We start from the raw sequence: 20,060 nt of genomic DNA on the forward strand, positions 1-20,060 counted from the left end.
TGCTAATAGACTTGTCAATTCTTTGTTTTCCTCCTCGGTACGTTGAGATTTATTTATTTTCTGTAATACCCCCAATCTTTTTAAAATCTTACTGGTTTCCATATTTTCATATTTATTTATTCTCTCTTTCCTCCCTCTCCTCCCTCTCCTCCTTCTCTCGCTTCTCTCTCTCCTCCTTCTCTCTCTTCTCCCTCTCCTCTCTTTCCTCCTTCTCTCTCTCTCTTCTCTCTTTCCTCTCTCTTTCCTCCTCTCTCTTCTCCCTCTCCTTCTCTCTCTTCTCCTTTTCCTCCTCTTCTTCTGTCTCAGTTTCTTCAACTCCTTCCTCGTCCCTTACTATCCTTGAATCACTTACACCCCATAGAATATCATACATATATTCATCAGGATTTCTTGTTATTACTGTATCCAAAATAAATTTTTTTACAACAGGAAACCAATAAAATTTCTTTTGAATTTCTAAAAGAGCCTTATGTTTTCTAAACTTTATAATTTTTTCATTATTTAACATTTCAATTAAATCCAAAGTTGTTGGTTTATCAACATCAGTATAAAGCCAATCTTTTATTGAAAATACCTCATTCTTATGTTGTAGAACATATTTATTAAAATACCGAATACCCTTTTCTTGAAGGTATGCTTGGACATAGAATTGATAATTTTCTTGAAGCCTTCTTGCTGTCATTTATGTATTAGAAATATATGACAGAATAATATTATGACATGAAACACCTCCCCATCTTCCCATAGTTAAATTATTTTGTATTTCCTTACTTATTATATATAATCCTGTTTTTTCTGTTTTCATGATAACAACTAGGGCAAAACCATTATTATATTTACCCTTATTAAATTATTTTATTTGTTGTTTACTAATCGTGCTTCCACAAAACTCATTCTCTACACCAAGTGGTGTAGAATATTCTTCCTTACGAGACTGATGTAATTGTTCCAGGTCTTCAAGGTCAATTTTAAATGACCAATTATACCCTAAATCATTCATATCATACCATCATTGTTCTAGTCTCATACAAACGAAACGCCCTTCTTTATAAAAATTTATTTTAATTCGAACTGTGAATTCTGTATGACCTGGAGATAAAATCAACACTTCTGTATCTTTGGAATATACGGCCGTTTTATTTAAGGATATATATATATATATATATATATATATATATATATATATATATATATATATATATATATATATATATATATATATATATATATATTGTGATAAATTGCTTAATCTCACCAAGTCATTCGCGTCAGTCGGGCTTGGATAATTTATTAATTTATAAGCATTTTTCACATTCATAATTTTGGTTATACAATATTTCTGTTGGTGAGCCTGTGCCTTTGTGTAATAATTTGATAAATCAATATCCAGTTCTTGGGATACACCAAAGATAGAACCATCTTTACCAACATGTCATTTATATTAGATTTAAAATAATGTCATAATTTTTTTTTGTTGTTGTTGAGTTGAAATAAAACGTATGGACATAATTGGCCACAACACTTGGAATTTAATTCTTGGACTTGAAATGTTTGATAAACACCATTCTGTAAGAATTTTATTACTTCAACAGGTGGTGCAAGACCAAAACTATCAAAATAATATTTATCTTGACAATTAAAAATACAAACCCAATGAGAACCTTTGCCATTATTATCTTATAAGTTCATAATAACATTCTTTGTATGTTTCGGCACATTTGTTAATTCATTTCTCATACAAATAACCACATTATGAATTTTGAATTTCTTGTGTAAAATCAACCCTGAAGTTATTTTAAGTTTAATCCTTGATTTTGAAGTATGTTTTTGAATATTTATAACAATATTTTTTGGTTCATCTCCCTGTTCTTTCATAATTATCAATTGTGAAATCAACCTTGAAGTTATTTTTAAGTTTAATCCTTGATTTTGAAGTATGTTTTTGAATATTTATAACAATATTTTTTGGTTCATCACCCTGTTCTTTCATAATTATAAATTGTGAAATCAACCTTGAAGTTATTTTTAAGTTTAATCCTTGATTTTGAAGTATGTTTTTGAATATTTATAACAATATTTTTTGGTTCATCACCCTGTTCTTTCATAATTATAAATTGTGAAATCAACCTTGAAGTTATTTTTAAGTTTAATCCTTGATTTTGAAGTATGTTTTTGAATATCTATAACAATATTTTTTGGTTCATCACCCTGTTCTTTCATAAGACGAACAATTTCGGAAGATATTTGAGAAATCTCATATGCTCCGGGTGAGACTGTTATCATTTTGTATCGACATCCCGGATTATAACTAAACTTGTCATTTTTCTCAGTTATATCAAATAAGGTATTTTTAGTTTCCGTGGACAATAAAGATGCCTCATATTCTTTTGTTGGGTCAAGTTGTAGTGGGTATGGGAATGAAGATGTGTGGTCGCTTGTTGTGAAATTAAAACTAAGGATTGTGCTTCTCATCTTATTTAATGAGATAAAATATCTTTCTGTTGATATTTTTTTATTTTTTTCATGTTCATCAACTGGTCTAAAATGGCTGATGCTTCATTAAAACAATTGTTATTTCCAGCCTTCTTACTACCTAACAACAATAACAGTCTATTAACTAATTGTGATGGGTCATTTGGAAGAAAACTAACACCTGAACCAAGGATACTTAAAGCCTGAATTATGTGTTTCTCCTTCTCGTTTTTCCAACTTTTACCAGAAATACTTACCCTATAATTAACAGAGTCCAGCAGATCAATATATACTCTTATCATCATTATTTTTCTTATCCAATGGTTTGTCAAAATACTTTGATTCATCCCTCACAGTTGAACCTTGTCTTCCATCTTTTGTGAGAAGAAACATTAATCTCGGATTTAGTTTAGCAGGGGGTTGAGCAGAACCCAAGAACTTTAATTCATCATTAAATATCAATACGTTTTCTTGAACAAGATGAAATATTGCTGGTTGTTCTGTTGGAATGAGTCCTGCCTTGGTATTTGAATCCGCTGAATATTCATTGTTTTGAAGAGCATTCACAATATAATCAGGGGTCGATTAATCTCTTCCAGTTGTTGAAATAAACCTTCATCATCATATTCTAATTCTCCTAAATGCTCTAATTCTTCCTCAGTCATTTGATCAAAATCTTTTCACATTTGAAGTTTTTTAGGAGTATATTCTACTGTGGGAACTGTGGAATCATCTTTCATTTTTTCTTGGGAAGTTTTTAAAAGTGGTTTAAAAAATTTATCTTGTTTCCTTTCAAATGCTTCTTCGCCCATTAGTTTCTCTCTGAGTTTCTTCTTCATGTCTTCCTCTTGTTTTACAACTTTTGAAACCAACTCTTGGTGTTCCTTAAATCTTCTTGCTCTTTCTTTCGCATCCATTTATTTCTTGGAAAATATTATTTAATATCTCATCTTGTTTCACAACAATATATTTATATTTTTCAGTCATGTGCTTCATGTCATCCCCAAATTCCTTTTTACTGCATAATGTAGAACAATTGTCTCTTCAAAAAAATTGTTTCTATCTATTGAATTAACTTGAATAAAATAAAAGTATTCGCATTGTTTCTGATGGAACGACGAGGAAGTTGAAAGTATGATTGACGAAGATAAATACAATTACAAGACGAATGTCTCCCTCTTGTGTAGAAGCTGTCCATTACCGTTTGGGTTCTCTTATTAACACAATCATCAAAGATAACGAGGTTCTTTTTAGATTTATCCAAATCTTGGCGAGACGGAATATCATCCGTATTATCACTTAGAATACAAGTTATCGGTTTTGATTTCTTTTTACATCTCTGTGTATCACAAAATAGTTGAATTATATCTTCAATGTTATAATCATTTCGGTTTTTTTGAAGTTGAAATAAACCGATTATATCTTCTTTTTGAAGACCAGCATTAAAACCTTGTGAGAGTAGTTGATACGCTGGTTGAAAACTCGACTTTGTGAAAATTATTAAATTACCATAATCCAAAAAGTTGGGAGTCAGGAGCATCTTCAAAAGTAAGCAGGTTTTTCCACATCCGCTTGAACCAACTATGAGACATCTTAATGAATTTGGAAGATTTTTATGATTGTTAAATTTTATCTTATTTTCCCAAATGGGGAAAAAGCATTCATTTATATATTTGGAAAACAGGTTATTTAACTTATTGTTGGATTTTTTAGAAAGTCTATATTTTATCCTAAGTTCAGGTTTAATTTCAAGATAATCCATTATTTTATTTATGCAATATCTTGTGTTGATATTTCCCTGAAAATCACATCCATGAATAATATATAACAACAATCCTTTGAACATTTCTCGAATACATTCAGTTTCTTCCCTTGTAAGGAAAGGTGTGTTATCCCCCTCTTACTTTACATTCATTTCTCTAATCAATCTTGTAAAGTAATTTACTTTTGGTGTAAATCTAAAATTATGATTTTCCTTTTTAAATTTTTTAATATCATTAATTAGAAGATAATCACAAAAATACATTGTTTATAGGCTTTTGACTGTTTTTAATCCCTGTCTTTCACACGCAGGACAATTCTCAAATTTGTCATTTGGAGAATCAGGGAAGTCTATCATATTTATAAAGTAAAACTTTACTCAAACTGAAATTCATCTTCGAGATCATCTTCGATACTTTCAGAATCATCTATAAAATTACTTTCATAACTATTGTTTGAACACAAATTCTCGGTATCATAACTATCGTTTGAATGCAAACTATCGGTATCATAATCACTCCCCTTATCTTCAAAATCTTCAGTTGAATATTGACTCATATGTAATTAGTAGAAAAAAACATTACCATCGATATCTATCTACTTTTTTTCATTAACAGATTCAACTGCTACATTTTTTATATTAAAGGTAATTTTAAAAATAATCCTTAACTACTATTGAACGAAATGTCATTTCACCTGATATACTAACATGCTTTATTTCATCAGGATTTATATCTTTAGGGTTGTTGAAAAAAACACAAATTTCTCCTTGCATATTACAGATGGTCTTATCTTTTCTTTCTCAAGCTTCATCCATAAGGTTTTTATTTTTTGATACTTTTTGTTGTTTTGAATATATTACCAGAAGGAGAGGAGAAACTTTTGTTAGAGATACTTTAATTGATGTTCTTCCAGGTATACTAAAAGCCCTTCCACTGAAGGAAATTGAAGAACTCATTATTTACCATAATTGTTTTTATCCAATAGTTGTTATATTTATCTTTGTTGAATTTTACATCCTTGACATATTTCTCAGTATCTTTTACAAATGAAGAGATTGATTGAAACTTGTCTTTTGTGTCTTGAAACATTGTATTTATTAAGTGAAAAAAGTTGGAGAATAAAGTTGTTTTAAGCACAGATTCACCTGTAAAAGAAACGAAATTTTCATCAAGAAAATTTTCGTTTGAGCAAAGTTTTATTATATAAATATGGTGAATACAACATACTGCGATGTTTGTAATCACGAATATAAACATTATAGAAAACACCTCCGAACCAACAAACACACATTTAATCTATTTCATCAAATATCTCCTCTTGAGTTGGAAAGAAAACATTGTGATATCTGCTCAAAGGATGTTTTGAAGAGTAGTTATAAGAATCACCTTCAATCACAAAAACACAAGAAAAATGAGTTTAAAGTAAAGGGAGACTATTATATTGAAAACACTGATGGGGCATTTGAAGGGCATATAAAAATAAGGATTTTTCAATTTGGAGAACCCGGTCCATCATCAATAGCTGAATCAAATGAAATAGTGAAACCTGATGTTGAAAAAGTTATTAAAAAGACATTAAAGGAAATGAAAACTTTAAAGTTTTATATAGGAGTGAAAATGAATATGAAAAGACAAGATGAAGAACAAACTCCTTATATGAGAACAGATCTTCATTTATAACATCCTTTCAAGATTTTTTGAATAGTGGGGTTTATCAAGAACTATTAAGACAAGAGGAGGATGTTGACAATACAGTGGTAGGAAGTGGATTTAATATTTAAAAAATAATCTTTTTAGATATACACATTCCAAAATCAAACCCTCTTAAAGCTTCTTCTTTATTGAATTACCAAAAGAAATAAAACGAAAGAAGGCAGTTGTTAATATTAAGAACAATGATAATAAATGTTTTCTCTGGTCTGTTCTTGCTCACTTTCATCCACCAAAATGTAATTCAGAAAGAGTAAAACAATATATGAAATATGAGAATACGTTGGACATTAAAGATTTTCAATTCCCAATGCCACGAACAGATATTCCTAAATCTGAGAAAAAGAATAATCTTTCTATTAATGTATATGGATTAACGGATACAAACAAAGTTCAAATATTAAAATTTTCAAACAACTATAAAAATGAAGAAACACACATTGATCTTTTATATTGTAGTGTTCGAAAGAATTCACATCACACATACATCAATAATTTATCAAGATTAATCTCTTCTCAGGTATTCAGAACAGCAAACAAAATATATCCTTGTAAGCGATGTCTTAATTCATGTCATACAAAAGAACGATTTGAACAACATTCAAAATACTGTAGTAATCATAAATCAGCTGTAATTACAATGCCTAAACCTGGTGAAAAGATTTCTTTTGAAGATTGTAATAAATCTATCATGCACCCATTTGTGATATACGCTGATTTTGAATGTATCATAAAAAAGATAAATACTGCTTCTCCTAATCCAAAAGAATCACATACAAATAAATATCAAAAACATATTCCTTGTGGTTTCTGTTATTATATCAAATCATCTGTTGGAGAAAAGTGGAATAAACTTGAACATTATAGTGGAAAAAAAGCTTCACAAGAGTTTGTAAAACGATGAGAAAAGGATTGTATAAGACAAGCTAAATTAATGATAGAAACAAATGAACAGATGAAATTAACCGAGGAAGAAAAATTAGAATTTAGAAAGAACAATATCTGTCATATTTGTGAGGAGAAAATTGAGGAGTCTAAAGTTAGGGATCATTGTCATCTTACTGGTAAATCCCGCTCATTCCTGTTGTAATCTTAATTATAAATTTCCTTCTTTTATTCCAGTCTTTCTTCACAACAGTGTCAACGATGATGCACATCTATTTATAAATGAACTTTCAAAAACACCAAGGAATATTTCTGCCATAACAAACACAAGTCAAAAGTATATTTCATTTACAAAAATGATATTCACAAAACCTTTAACTCGTATTCGGTTTCTAGATTCTTCCAAGTTTATGGGAACACCACGAGCCGACCAAGCATCAAATCTAAGCTCCACGGGCTCTTTTCCAAATCTTAATTCATTCTTTCCAAAAGAGGAAATTCTCACTTAAGAGGAAATTCAGATTAAAGAGAGAATTCAAAGTAAAGAGGAAATTCTAATTAATAAGGAAATTAATGAAGAAATTCTAACTGAAGAAATTCTAATTATAAAGAAAATTCAAACAATGAATGAAATTCTAACTAAAGAGGAAATTCTGATTAAAGATGAAATTCTGATTAAAGAGAGAATTCTAACTAGAGAGGAAATTCAAACAAGGAATACAATTCAAAGTAAAGAGAAAATTCTTACAAGTAAGGGAATTTATCCTCATGATTATATGGATTCATTTATAAGATTTAAAGAAACATGACTTCCTTCAAAAGAAAGTTTCGATAATAACCTTTATGAAAAGGAGATAAGTGATAAGGAATATAAACATGCGCAAAAAATTTGGAAAATATTTAAGATAAAGAATCTTGGAGAATATCATGATTTGTATCTAAAAACAGATGTTTTATTGTTAGCTGATGTGTTTGAAGCTTTTAGATCACTCTGTCATCATAAAAATTGTAATGGATTAGATCCTGCCCACTATTTCACAGCTCCTGGTTTACCTTGGAGTGCAATGTTGAAAATGACAAAACAAGATATAGATTTAATCAGTGATGTTGATATGCTTTTGATGATTGAGAAGTCTAAGAGAGGTGGAATATCACAACTATGTTCAAAAAGATATGCTAAAGCAAATAATAAATATCTTCCAAATTATGATAGTGAAAAAGACAGTAATTATTTGATGTATTTTGATGCTAATAATTTGTATAGATGGGCAATGTCTCAATCTCTGCCTTATGGTAAATTAGAGTGGGTGGAAGAAAAGGATTATCAAAAGGCTTTGATGAATATTGTTATTTCTTCTCAGGAGGAATTGAATGAGGAAGAAGAAGGTTATTATTTTGAAGTTGATTTGAGGTACCCGAGTGATCTTCATAATAAGCATAAAGACCTTCCTTTTGCATGTGAGAAAGAAACCCCAAAGAAAGAATGGTTAAGTGAATCTCATAAAAGTTTTAATATGAAAGGCAAATCAACAAAAAAGTTATTAACAACATTCTATGATAAAGAGGGATATGTTTTGCATCAGAGAAGCTTGAAACAGTTTTTGAGAGAAGGATTGAGAGAAGCTAAAATTCATAGAGTTTGAAAATTTAAACAAAGTTCTTGGATGAAAAAGTATATTAAATTCAATACAGATATGAGAACAAATACAAAAGTAAAATTTGAAGGGGAATTCTATAAATTGATGAATAATGCTGTCTTTGGAAAGACAATGGAGAATGTTCGAAACAGGCAAAACATTAGATTTGCAACATCTTGGAAAGAAGCTTCTCGATTGATAAATAAACCAAGTTTTAAGAGAGAAGAGGTTTTTTTCAGAGAACTTTTCTGCGATGCATATGGAAAAGGAAAGTATTGTAATGGATAAACCAATTTATATTGGAACAGCAGTTCTTGATTTATCAAAGATATTGATGTATGATTATTTGTATAATGGCTTAAAGAAAGTATGGTGAAAATGTTTCATTGTTGTATATGGACACTGATAGTTTTATCCTTGATATAAAAACTGATGATGTTTATAAAGATATGAAGAAAAATATTGGAGTATCTGATACAAGTAATTTTCGTAAGAAGAGCGAGTTATTTTCAAGAAAGAATCAAAAGGTTATTGGTAAGTTTAAGGATGAGTTGGGTGGAAAAGTAATGAGTGAGTTTATTGGATTGAGAGCAAAGGCATATGCTTATAAGTATGGTGATCAGATTGATAAAAGGTTAAAGGGAATAAAGAAATATATCATAAATAAATCAATAACTTTTAGAAATTATTATAATTGTTTGATGAATAAGAAAGAAGCATATAGGAAAATGAATACAATAAGAAGGTATAAACATAAGATATATAGTGAAGAAGTAAATAAAAAGGCATTAGGAGCCTTTGATGATAAGAGATATATTTTAGATAATGGAATAGATTGTGTTCCATATGGATATTGTATGATAGAGTGAATATTTAATCATAGAGTATATAGAATACAATATGGGTTGGGGTTTTTAAGGACTACCGCCATCTTTTTCACAATATATAAATGGTCGAACCAAGTATTAATCAAACTAAAGAGTGGAGAAAATCTCAGTCTTGGTATATAAATGGAAAACATAATGAATGTGAAAAATATCAAATAAGTCTAATTGAAAAAATAACAAAAACAAAGGTAAATAAAACAAATAAGCGAATCAATTTTAAAACTAATAAGTTAGAGGATGTAAAGAAAATAATAAATATCCTTGAATGGACTGAAAAAATTGATGGTTATCAATTGAACAATGGAAAATAATTTACTACAATCTCAAAATGATATGCAACTCAGGAGGTGGTCAGATGAGATTATTAAGAGAAGTATATCATTTCATAATGACACAAAAGGGGTGTCTTGAAGAATATAAAGATTCAAATGTTTTATTTTTAAATATTTTAGATGGGGATTATTGTGCAAAGAAAATGAAACTATTGAAGGAATTTGAGAATGAACTAATCTTTATAGGTTCAATGAGTGAGCTAAACAATATGCATTGGTTCTTTGAAAAAGAGTTTCCCTCAGCTTACATGTTTCAGATATTTCTTCAGAATCACCTTTAACAAATCACATTACTACTTTGCTACTTGAATAAATCTTTATCTTGTTGCATTGGTTATTTGAATAGAGTGCCCCTCGGTTCAAAGGGGAGACAAATAAATATACCTTGGAATAAAAAGGGGGTTTACTTTTTCGAGAAAAAAAAATATGAATCGCTGAAAATCCCCCATTCACTGACCTGGGGAAAAGTGAGCCAGAATCAGTATATTCACCCTACTTATAAGGATAATGTGTCATTGTTATATATGGATGCAGATAGTTTTATATTAGAAATAAAAACGGGAGATATATATGAGGATATGATTGATAATATTGATATATATGATACAAGTAATTATAAACGTGGTGATGTGTTGTTTTCATCAAATAACGAAAAGGTTATTGGTAAGTTTAAAGATGAATTGGGTGGGAAGGTTATGAGTGAATTTGTCGGATTGAGATCAAAGGCTTATGCTTTTACATATATTGACAATAATATTGAAAGGTGTAAAAAGAAGTTAAAGGGAATAAATAAAAAAAATAAGAAATGAAAGAATAAACTTTAAACATTATTACAACTGTTTAATCTCAAAGAAGGAGGAGTATAGAAAAATGAATAAAATAAGAAGTTATAAACATCAATTATATACAGAAGAAATAAATAAGAAAGCATTAGGAGCTTTTGATGATAAAATATATATTTTAGAGAATGGAATTAATAGTCTCCCTTATGGTTATAAGTATAAGTGCTGAGGGACTACTACTGTTTTTTACTGATTTATAAATGAGAGAACCAAGCAACAACCAAACCAAAGAGTGGAGATGTAATCAACCTTGGTACTTAAATGGCAAACAAAGAATGTGAGAAATATCAAATAAGTCTTATTGAACAAATAACCGGGGTAAAAGTAGATAAAACAAATAAGCAGATAAATTTAATTACAAATAAGTTAGAGGACGTAAAGAAAAAAATTAATATCCTTGAATGCACTGAAAACTTTGATGTTTATCATTAAACAATGGAAAAACAATTTACTGTAATCTCAAAATGATATGTGGCTCAGGAGGTGGTCAAACAAGAGCATTAAGAGAAGTTTATCATTTTATCTCTGCTCAACAAAGATATTTAGACCAAGAACTAAGTTCTAAAATAATATTTGTGTACATACTCGATGGTAATGAATGTAATACAAAAATTAATTTATTACCTCAAATAGAACATGATCAAATATTCATTGGCTCACTCTTTGAGTGGAGTAAGTAATGCGGCAGAGATCGATCTCTTCTTTTGACCCCATGGACTAAGAGTCAGAGGGGGGAGAGAAAATCATTCTCCTCTTCTGACCTGATGAGTCTTGAGCAAGAAAGCTTCCCCTATTAATTTGTATGAGGTTTTATGGGCCCTGAGACAGTCTCAATTTTACATGAGCTTGTATGGCAGAAAAGATTCAGATTTTTGTCCTGATGGGTCTCGAGTCAGAGAGTTCTCCCAATACATTTGTATGGGGGGGGGGGGAGGAATCAGACTCCTGTTTAGGGGTTTTTGGGGTTCAATTCATAGAGTTTTCCCATTCATTTGCATGGATGTCTCAGAAATCCCATTAATCTTCCACTAAGGTGGTCTTTCGAAAATCGTCAATTTTGATCCGATTGACTTGAGATTTGAAAACGATGTATATTTCAGGTCACTGAATTAAACGAACTAATTATTTATGAGGTCAACATCGACCAAAAGGTCAACAGAGACCCAAGGTCAACAAACTAAGGTGGTCTTTCTAAAATCCTCAATTTTCATCCCATTGAGTTGATATTTGAAGAGGATTTGCAGATCAGGTCACTGAATTCAACCACCCATTGTTTTTGAGGTCAACATAGGCCAAAAGGTCAACGTGGACCGAATTTCTAAAATCGACAATTTTCAGCCGATTGACTTGAAATTTGAAGAGGAGATGCATATTTGATCATTAAATTCAACCACCAATTATTTTTGCGGTCATATTTGTTTTATAGGTTTTGCAAGTATCGTGCTTTGCATGACGTCTTCTTGTTTGTTTGTCTGTTTGTGTGCAGGATATCTCAAAAAATTAAAGACAGATTCAGATTAACTTTTGTGGGCAGGTTGGATTAGTCCATTTGCCGTTATTATGTGTTCCATTGTCAACCTTGTTGATGTGGAAAGTGTATGGTTTTATGATTGTTTTGGACTAACATGGGTCCATTAATAAAATTCAGGTTGGTTTCCGGGGTGGCTACCTTGGGGAACTCCTGTAATTTGTATAAATTCAAGATGGCCACTATAGGTCAGACGATGGGGCTAAGTTTTTAATCGGTCAACATATAATCCTGTGTAATACCTCTTTTCCACATGATTTTGACATGAGGAATTCAATTTTGGGGTTATTTTTTACTTTCAGGAATAAATAGAGGTTCACATGAAATGTCCATGACTATTTTCTGCTGAAAATTATGCAACACTAATGCAAAAGTGAAGTCATGAATGGTTCACAACAGGATGTTGATAATTAGAAAGCATACACATTGTCATGTCATCATATTGGACATCTTAGGAACAGAGGACATAGAGCCTAGTAGACAACTTACGTATTGTTCATTCCCATTCATTGTACTCATCCCCTTCCGTATCCTCGTCTCTTTCCAGTTCTGCTTCGACACTCCCTTCTTCCACTTCACTTTCACTGTCCTCCACAGTCTTGTGTGAGTTGAAGCACTTGTCACTGCAACCACAAGTGCAGTATAGCGTGCAGGAGATCTTTGCATGGTGACAACTGCAACTTGCAGTACTGCAGGCCTTCCCCTCTGCTTTGCATCCACACCGCACAACATCCATGAGGTCCAAAGGGGCTGGTGGAGTAGCAGAAGTTTCTGGCACTGGGATTCCATCTCTGATGTCCCATCCATATTTTGTAATGTCAAGGTCAGGTGGGGCCTGCTGATCAGCTGATTTTGCAAGTACTGTCTGTAGATGTGCACGCAAAATATGTAGGAAGAGATTGATCTCAGTTGAAGGTAATGCCATGAGCTTGAGGGGCTTGCCAGACTTCCTTGTGTACATATAGTACCTCATCTCACTCATCGTGGTACCTTCTGGCTGACCATACAGGGCACAGAAGAATGTCCGCCCTGCTTCCATGAGCTGTTCATGGCTTGCGTTCAGCTCGCCAAGTGCGGAGTACAAACCAGGGAAGTTGCCAGCTCTCAGTGTCTTCAGGGCTGACACTTTGCCCTTGCCATATGGGTATGATGTGGTATCTGAGCCAGTGATGTAGTGCATTCCCAAAAGCTGCAGACACTTGGGGCCAAGCTGGTCACAGGTGGTGTTGATATCCCAAATTGCTCCATCCCACCTTTCCATCTGCACTGTGGCCTGGATGTTGCGCTGGTAAACCCAGTAAACCATCAATACAAAAACATCAGTGTCATCAGAGAGGATACGTATCACTCTTGCATTACATTCAGCAGCCATGAGCAGGTGTGAGATCATTGTAATGTCTGCTTCATCATGGTTGAATGCACCATGGCTACGGCTCTCCACAGTAACTCCTTCACCAAAGTTATAGGTACTCAAAACCTTGGACAGCTGCAACTTGTTCTGCTTGTTTTTCAGGATGGCGTCTCGACTAGGCAGGGGTGTGTTTATTGTGAGGTTATAGTTGATGGAACCAATGCCAGCACGTCTCACTTGTTCATGGTCCTTTGCAGAAACATCATAATATTTGTCAAAGACCAAGATCTTCTGACCAGCAATGGTTAACAGCCTTATCTTGATGGACTCAACTAAGACTGACACAGTTCCCCTGAAAGGCCAGACAATATGATAGAGAAATTGGCTTGCATCAACAATGGTAACATCTGGTTGCAGAGGCTGTTGTGCCTGAACACAGAGTTTGTGAGCCAGTGGTGCTTTGTTGCCTTTCCTTAAGCACCCATATTCATCAATCAGTGAGGGGGGTACTGCGCAGAGCTCAAACTGGAAGATAGGTCTGAGCTCCATTTGTCTTTGGTGTCCAATAGTCAGCAACCTGAGGAAGATGGTTTCTAGATCAAAGATCGTCTTGTCCCCAATTTTCACTCCTTTCTGTAAGTGCTCCATTGTCTTGATGGGGCATGAGATGGTTGCATGGAATCCACCTGGAAGGGATGCATGGAACTCTGCAACCATTTTCTGACCGATAACCACGGAATCCTCAACATTCACTTCAGCTTCTCGGGGAGCAATTCGACCATTGGAAATGTTGTACAGATGTGGTGAGTGATTCTCAAGAGGATGAGACACATTCGACAATTCAAGTAAAATCTGGCGCCTATCATCTGCATCAAGTTCTCTCCTCTTCTTCCCCTCCTCCTTGTGACGTGGTCCGATTCTTGTGTCCTTTTCTCTCACTTGGTCTTCATTGTCCTTGTTTGAGGAGTCGGGGTAGATGTGCTCCATTGTATCTGAGATGTCGGCAGTGACAGGAAAGGAATCGATCCACTCTTCTACCATCTCTGGAGAAAGAGTCATACCCTTGAGGCCACCCTTGCCAATTCTAATAGCAGTTTGTTCACCGAACTGATCAGAGCTCACACCATTCCAAATGCCTTCCTGATGACAACACACAAAAGCACCTGATATGAGCTCTGACTTGGCATCTGGTGGCAGCAGATAGCGCATCTCCAGAAGGTGATGGGTGATGTAACGGGCATAGTGATGGTGACCAGCAACAAAGAAGTAGGGAAGCATGCGTTCAAGTGTTAGCTGTTGCAGCAGAAAGTCTGCCTCCCTCTCACTACGCAGAAGTTGATGACGCAGAAGAACCCAGTGCTTCCCAGTTGGGTGCTATCTGCATGTCTCAAGGTAGCTGCACAACTCCTGGAACGTCTTGGGGCCGGTGGTGAAGAAGGAAATGAGAAGGGCAGTCGAAACCATCCAGAAGGCTCTCATTGATCGAACCCAGGACTTGCCACTCATGATTCCTGCCAGGCCCCCGAATGCTGAACTGATGCGAGTCTCAACACCAGACCCACGCATGAGTTTGCCAATGCAACCACAGAAGGACTGCACAGTGTGCATTTCCCAGGCCTCAGAATCACATTTTTAAAGCGATCAACGTCATGCCACTTGATTTGGCAAGCCACCATGTAGAGCTGGAGATCCACAGAGATGTGGACATAAGTCATTCCCATATCAGTCAATGACTTCTGAAGATACTCCAGTGACATCACTACAGTGTCTGGATGAGAAGCTTTGGCATCAATAAGGGGTCCAAACATGTAGGAACTTGCTGGCTTTTTTTCTGCATGACTGGTGAATGCTTCTTGGTTGTTGAACCCACCCCATTCCATGGCGTTCACCTGTGTGCTGACTGTGTTTAGCCACTTCATGTCCTTTTTCCTGTGCAGCAGCTAAACTAGCTTGCCAGGCACACACTTCTTGGTAGGAGAATCCAGAGGTTGCATCCACAGCCGGGGGATTCACTTTGGATGGCCCAGTGTAGTGCTGCAGAGGAAGGCTCCCTGATGAGCTGCTGCTTGTCCGAGACTGGGCAGCTTTCTTCGACAGTCGTGGGATAATAAGGTCGCCCTTCCCAGGGTGAGCATGCCCATACTCAAGAATGCCTGCAGGATGGGGTTGCTGAAATTTATGTGAGAGGACATGAGTAGTGCACCGACCATTAGGCATGAACACTTGCAGATTAAGATTATCACGCCAACAGTTCTACTCAAACCCATGAATTGGTGGAGAAGCTGAGCATTGTAACTGAGAAAATGAGCAGCGGATTTCCTGAATCTCAGGACCTCATCATATGACGTTGTGAACCCATGTTCATGAAGGAGCTTTAGAAGATCAGAACTGCCATGGCGGTGCAGTAGTTTGACAGCCAGTCCTAATGTTGTCTGATTTCTGGTACCTGTAACATGACTTTGAATTGACTGGCTCAGGCTTAGAGATTTCTTGGTCATTTCACCACCCGACACAAAGTCTGAAATCAACCTCAGTAAAGTTGGGTTTGTTGCCTTGATTGTGTTGGCTTGTGTAAATTCTGAGAGGTCATAATTGGCACTGTTGTACTTGACTGAGCGTGCCTCCTTCTTGATCTGCCTTACCACAGAATCAATACTCCTCTCATCTGCATCATCCACTTTAACCATTTTCAGATGGTTAGCAATGGACTCATGGAAACCAACAATGGTAGTACATCCATCTACCCGAACTAACATAACGTCCTTACTCATGCAGTCTGTTACTTTGCTAAACATATCACGTCGAGTGAGTTTGCCACCAAGATCACAGTACAGGGAATGCAGTTCAATGCTATTCCACATCTTTGACCTGTCACAATTCATGCGCTCTATGACGTTCTTTAGGGCATTTTCTTCTGCAACACCAGTTGGCAAATCAGCATATTTAGGGACTGTCATGAAACTGTTATTAACAGCATACATGGTATTTGCACTCAGCCGCAGGGAGATCAACCAAATGTCCAATATGTAACTTGACCGTTCTGGCTACTTCATCATTACGTTGCTCAGCGGCATTAATGATGGCATCTTTCATAGTTGGGATGGGATTACCTTCCTTGTCAAAACGTTCTTTAGTCATGCACTGACGAACACGATCCCATCTTTCTGGATGTTTGTCATCAAAAGGTAAACATTCTTTGCCACAAAAAATGCAGTCACGTTTGTAAACAAACGCACCACTGCCTGTTGCCTGTGTGCGAGATCTTGTTGTCACTGTAACACAATAATCTTCAGCTTTTCTTTTCTGTGATTTACGAAGTCTCTCAATTTTTTGTTTTGATGTGTAAGTACAGTAGCATCCTTTGTGACATTCTATGTGAACAGCATCACCACCACCATCAACAATGTCCTGTAGTTTTGCACGTAGCTCTTCATCTCCACGGGCTTTGGCACAGGAGATCAATGTCTTGATCCCTTGATCAGCGAATTTCTTCAATTCCCCTCCACCATGACACACGGGAAGAATGCACCTTGAATCAGCCATATCTGTAAAAACAAAACAATGAATTAGTAACTCGCATGATTGTCGTATGTGAGCGTCCAGTTGTCAGAATAGTGACCTTGTTGTCATTCAAAATGTATCTCACACGGCAAACAATTGCTCGGAACTCGAATATTGACCTCAAATTTACTTCTAATCACAAAAATAAGGTTAAATATCGATTCCTCGTGCCAAAATTATATGGAAAAGATGTCTCATGTGTAATTTTAAGTTCATTACCTAAAAAGTTATATTCCGGTCGATGACGGCCATCTTTTATTTGCGCAAAAATAACAGATTTTCCCATGATTGCCATCCGGGCAACCAAGCTTAATTTTGTCTATGCATGCCTGTGAACAAGAAACCACCATAAAACCATACACTTTTGAGGACAACAAGGTTACTTCTCTGGCACATGGAGTAGATGTGTGACAAGGACAAACTGATAAAATTTTGGTGAAGATCTGGATCCGGCTACTAGAATTTTTTTAAGTGATTCTTCACCATTGAGAGATAGGGTTAAACAAATATACAACATGATATCTCAAAAATTGTGGACGGATTCAGATGAAACTTGGTGGACCACTTGGGTGTGTAGCAAGGATGAATCGTTAGCATTTTGGTGAAGATCCGAATCCAGATCCGGATACGAGAATTTTTTTAATTTTTAAAGTGATTCTTCACCATTGAGAGATGGGGCCAAAATGACATATAGCACGATATCTCAAAACGTTGATGGATTCGGATGAAACTTGGTGGACACTTTGGTCAGCCATGAATCTGAAACTGGGTAGGAGATTCACATTTCAGCAGGACAATGATCCAAAGCACAAAGCTCAAGCCACACTGGAGTGGCTGAATAAGAATAAAATTAATGTTCTTGATTGGTCTAGTCAAAGTCCTAACATGAACCCAATTGAACATTTATGGTGAGACTTGAGGATTGCAGTCCATCGACAATCCCCATCAAACTTTGCCGAACTAGAACAATTTTCACCTGAAGAATGGGCAAATATTTAACAATCTTACTGTGCAAAGCTGGTAGTGACCTTCCTGAAAAGACCCATAGCAGTCATTGCTGAAAAAGATGCTTCCACCAAGTACTGACATAAGTGGCTGAATACTTTTGCAACCAGTGAATTTTGATTTGTACATGTTTTTTGAAGGTATTCCTGACATGTGACCTCCATCAACTATAACATCATTTAGTTTGATCTCTTCAGTTATGAATAAAAATGTTAATTTGGAAAAATTGTTTCTGCATAATTCGTAATTCATCTAAATGTGGGTGAATACTTTTGCAGGCCACTTTATGTTAAAGTGAGATCATAATTTCATGCTCTTAAGCAATTAAGGAGTAAGATGAATTGTACACTTGGCTTTGGAGAGGTAGGGCAGCAATCAGGTGTCAAACTGCAGACGACAACTCGAGGGAATTCACGGAGCTTGAAACGCTGCGAACTCCACGAGAAGGATGTGATTCATGCAGACTGGTTATAAGTCAGGCTCCAGGCAATGCTCTTATGTTGCTCTCAAGTTCTACTTATTTATTGATGCATTTTCTTTCCTGAGGCTCAGGGAGCCAATAAATCGTGTTACATCAAAATGTGGGCAAGCATGTGACCATGCAGGTATGACCTAATGTGTTTGCTTCACTCCCATAATGATACACCTGCAGGGATTGGAGGTTGCAAGGTTTATGAGGTCATTGAAACAAATTCTCTTCCATATAGGATAGTCGGTATGCAATATCCTATTGTATGGGTTAACGTTGTCCAAAGGATATTGCGGAACCTCATATGTCTGTCTGCATGATGAATGCAGGTGGAACAGCCGGCTTATGTCTTTTACGCAGCACAGGTTGTCGTGCTCTACAATCATTCTACACTTTTTCCAATGCATCACCAGGATGGTAGTTTCGCCGAATCGTGGTCTTGCTAACCGACCAGGCTGTTTCACTCACATGAATGGTAATTTAAGGGTTATTCAGTGTCAAAATAAACAAAAGTAAAATATAGGTGGGTGAGATGGGTGAGGTTGGCAAGCGAATCAAAATCTCTTCTACATGGGAGTTTGTCTCCTCGTGCTTAAATTATACCAAACCTATGTATATGACTTGTCTTTCACCCACAATCACACAAAGCCTTAGGTTTCCATGGTTACATCAAATCATAGAATTACACGCAGCTTCACTCTTTGTCATTTGTCAGCTCCACAGTATGTTTCAGCATATGGCCCAGCACAGGTGTAAGGAGGTTTTTCCTTCCATATCGCTTCGGGCACATTATCCATATCACTAAACTTAAGCAATAATCCTTAAGCAAGCAAAATCGAAGCACGGCTTTAGCATAAGCATCGTGTTACGTAGTGAAGACGTCATATTCAATTATGAAAATGTAGTGAAGACGATAAAAAAAATTTTATCTGATAAAATGAAAATTATTTTTATCTGAGAAATCGTCAATTTTCATCTGATTGACTAAAAATTAAACAGCAATTGCATGGTACATCACTGAATTTGGAAAACAACTATTTTTTTCGATCAAAAGGTCAAATGTCAACTCGTGGTCAAATTTCTAAAATCATCAATTTCAATCTTCATCAAATGGTGGAGTAGAGCTTGTCATAAGCAAGACGCCTATTGATTTTGAGGTCAAAAGGTCAACATAGGCCAAAGGTCAGTAACTTTGTAAAAAATTTTAAATCATAAATTTTCATCTGATTGACTTTAATTTTGAAGAGGATTTGCATATCATGTCACTGAATTCACCCACCAATTATTTTTGAGGTTAACATAAGCCAAGGGTCAACAACTTAGGTAGGATTTCTAAAATCCTTAATTTTAATCCGATTGAGTTTAAATTTGAAGAGGATTTGCATATCAGGTCACTAAATTCAACCAGCAGTTATTGTTGTGGTCAAATTTGTTGAAGAGATTTTGCAAGTATCATGCTTTTCACGACGTCTTTCTTGTTTATTTATTAATTTAAATTGTTTGACTCGCTATGACCTCGTGCTCCACCATGCTGCACCACTCACTAGTGCCGCACCTGACTCCGCTCCACTCATGAAAAGGGATGTATAACAGGGAGAGGTCCAGCTATACGAACATA

General features: G+C 35.1%; 1 long non-coding RNA gene across 1 annotated transcript in view; it reads left to right on the top strand.

Moving 5' to 3' along the window:
- Positions 1-18,827, top strand: part of LOC147017260 (uncharacterized) — a 44,107-nt gene extending 25,280 nt beyond the window's left edge. Inside the window, exon 2 of the long non-coding RNA XR_015049421.1 lies at positions 18,772-18,827. This is a non-coding gene — a long non-coding RNA (uncharacterized LOC147017260). The remainder of the gene's footprint in view (positions 1-18,771) is intronic.
- The last annotated feature ends 1,233 nt before the right edge of the window (positions 18,828-20,060 follow it).

The sequence above is a fragment of the Eptatretus burgeri genome, chromosome 11 (assembly GCF_056783735.1).
Source record: "Eptatretus burgeri isolate ZD-2024b chromosome 11, Ebu_testis_v1, whole genome shotgun sequence".
NCBI classification, from domain to species: Eukaryota; Metazoa; Chordata; class Myxini; order Myxiniformes; family Myxinidae; genus Eptatretus; species Eptatretus burgeri.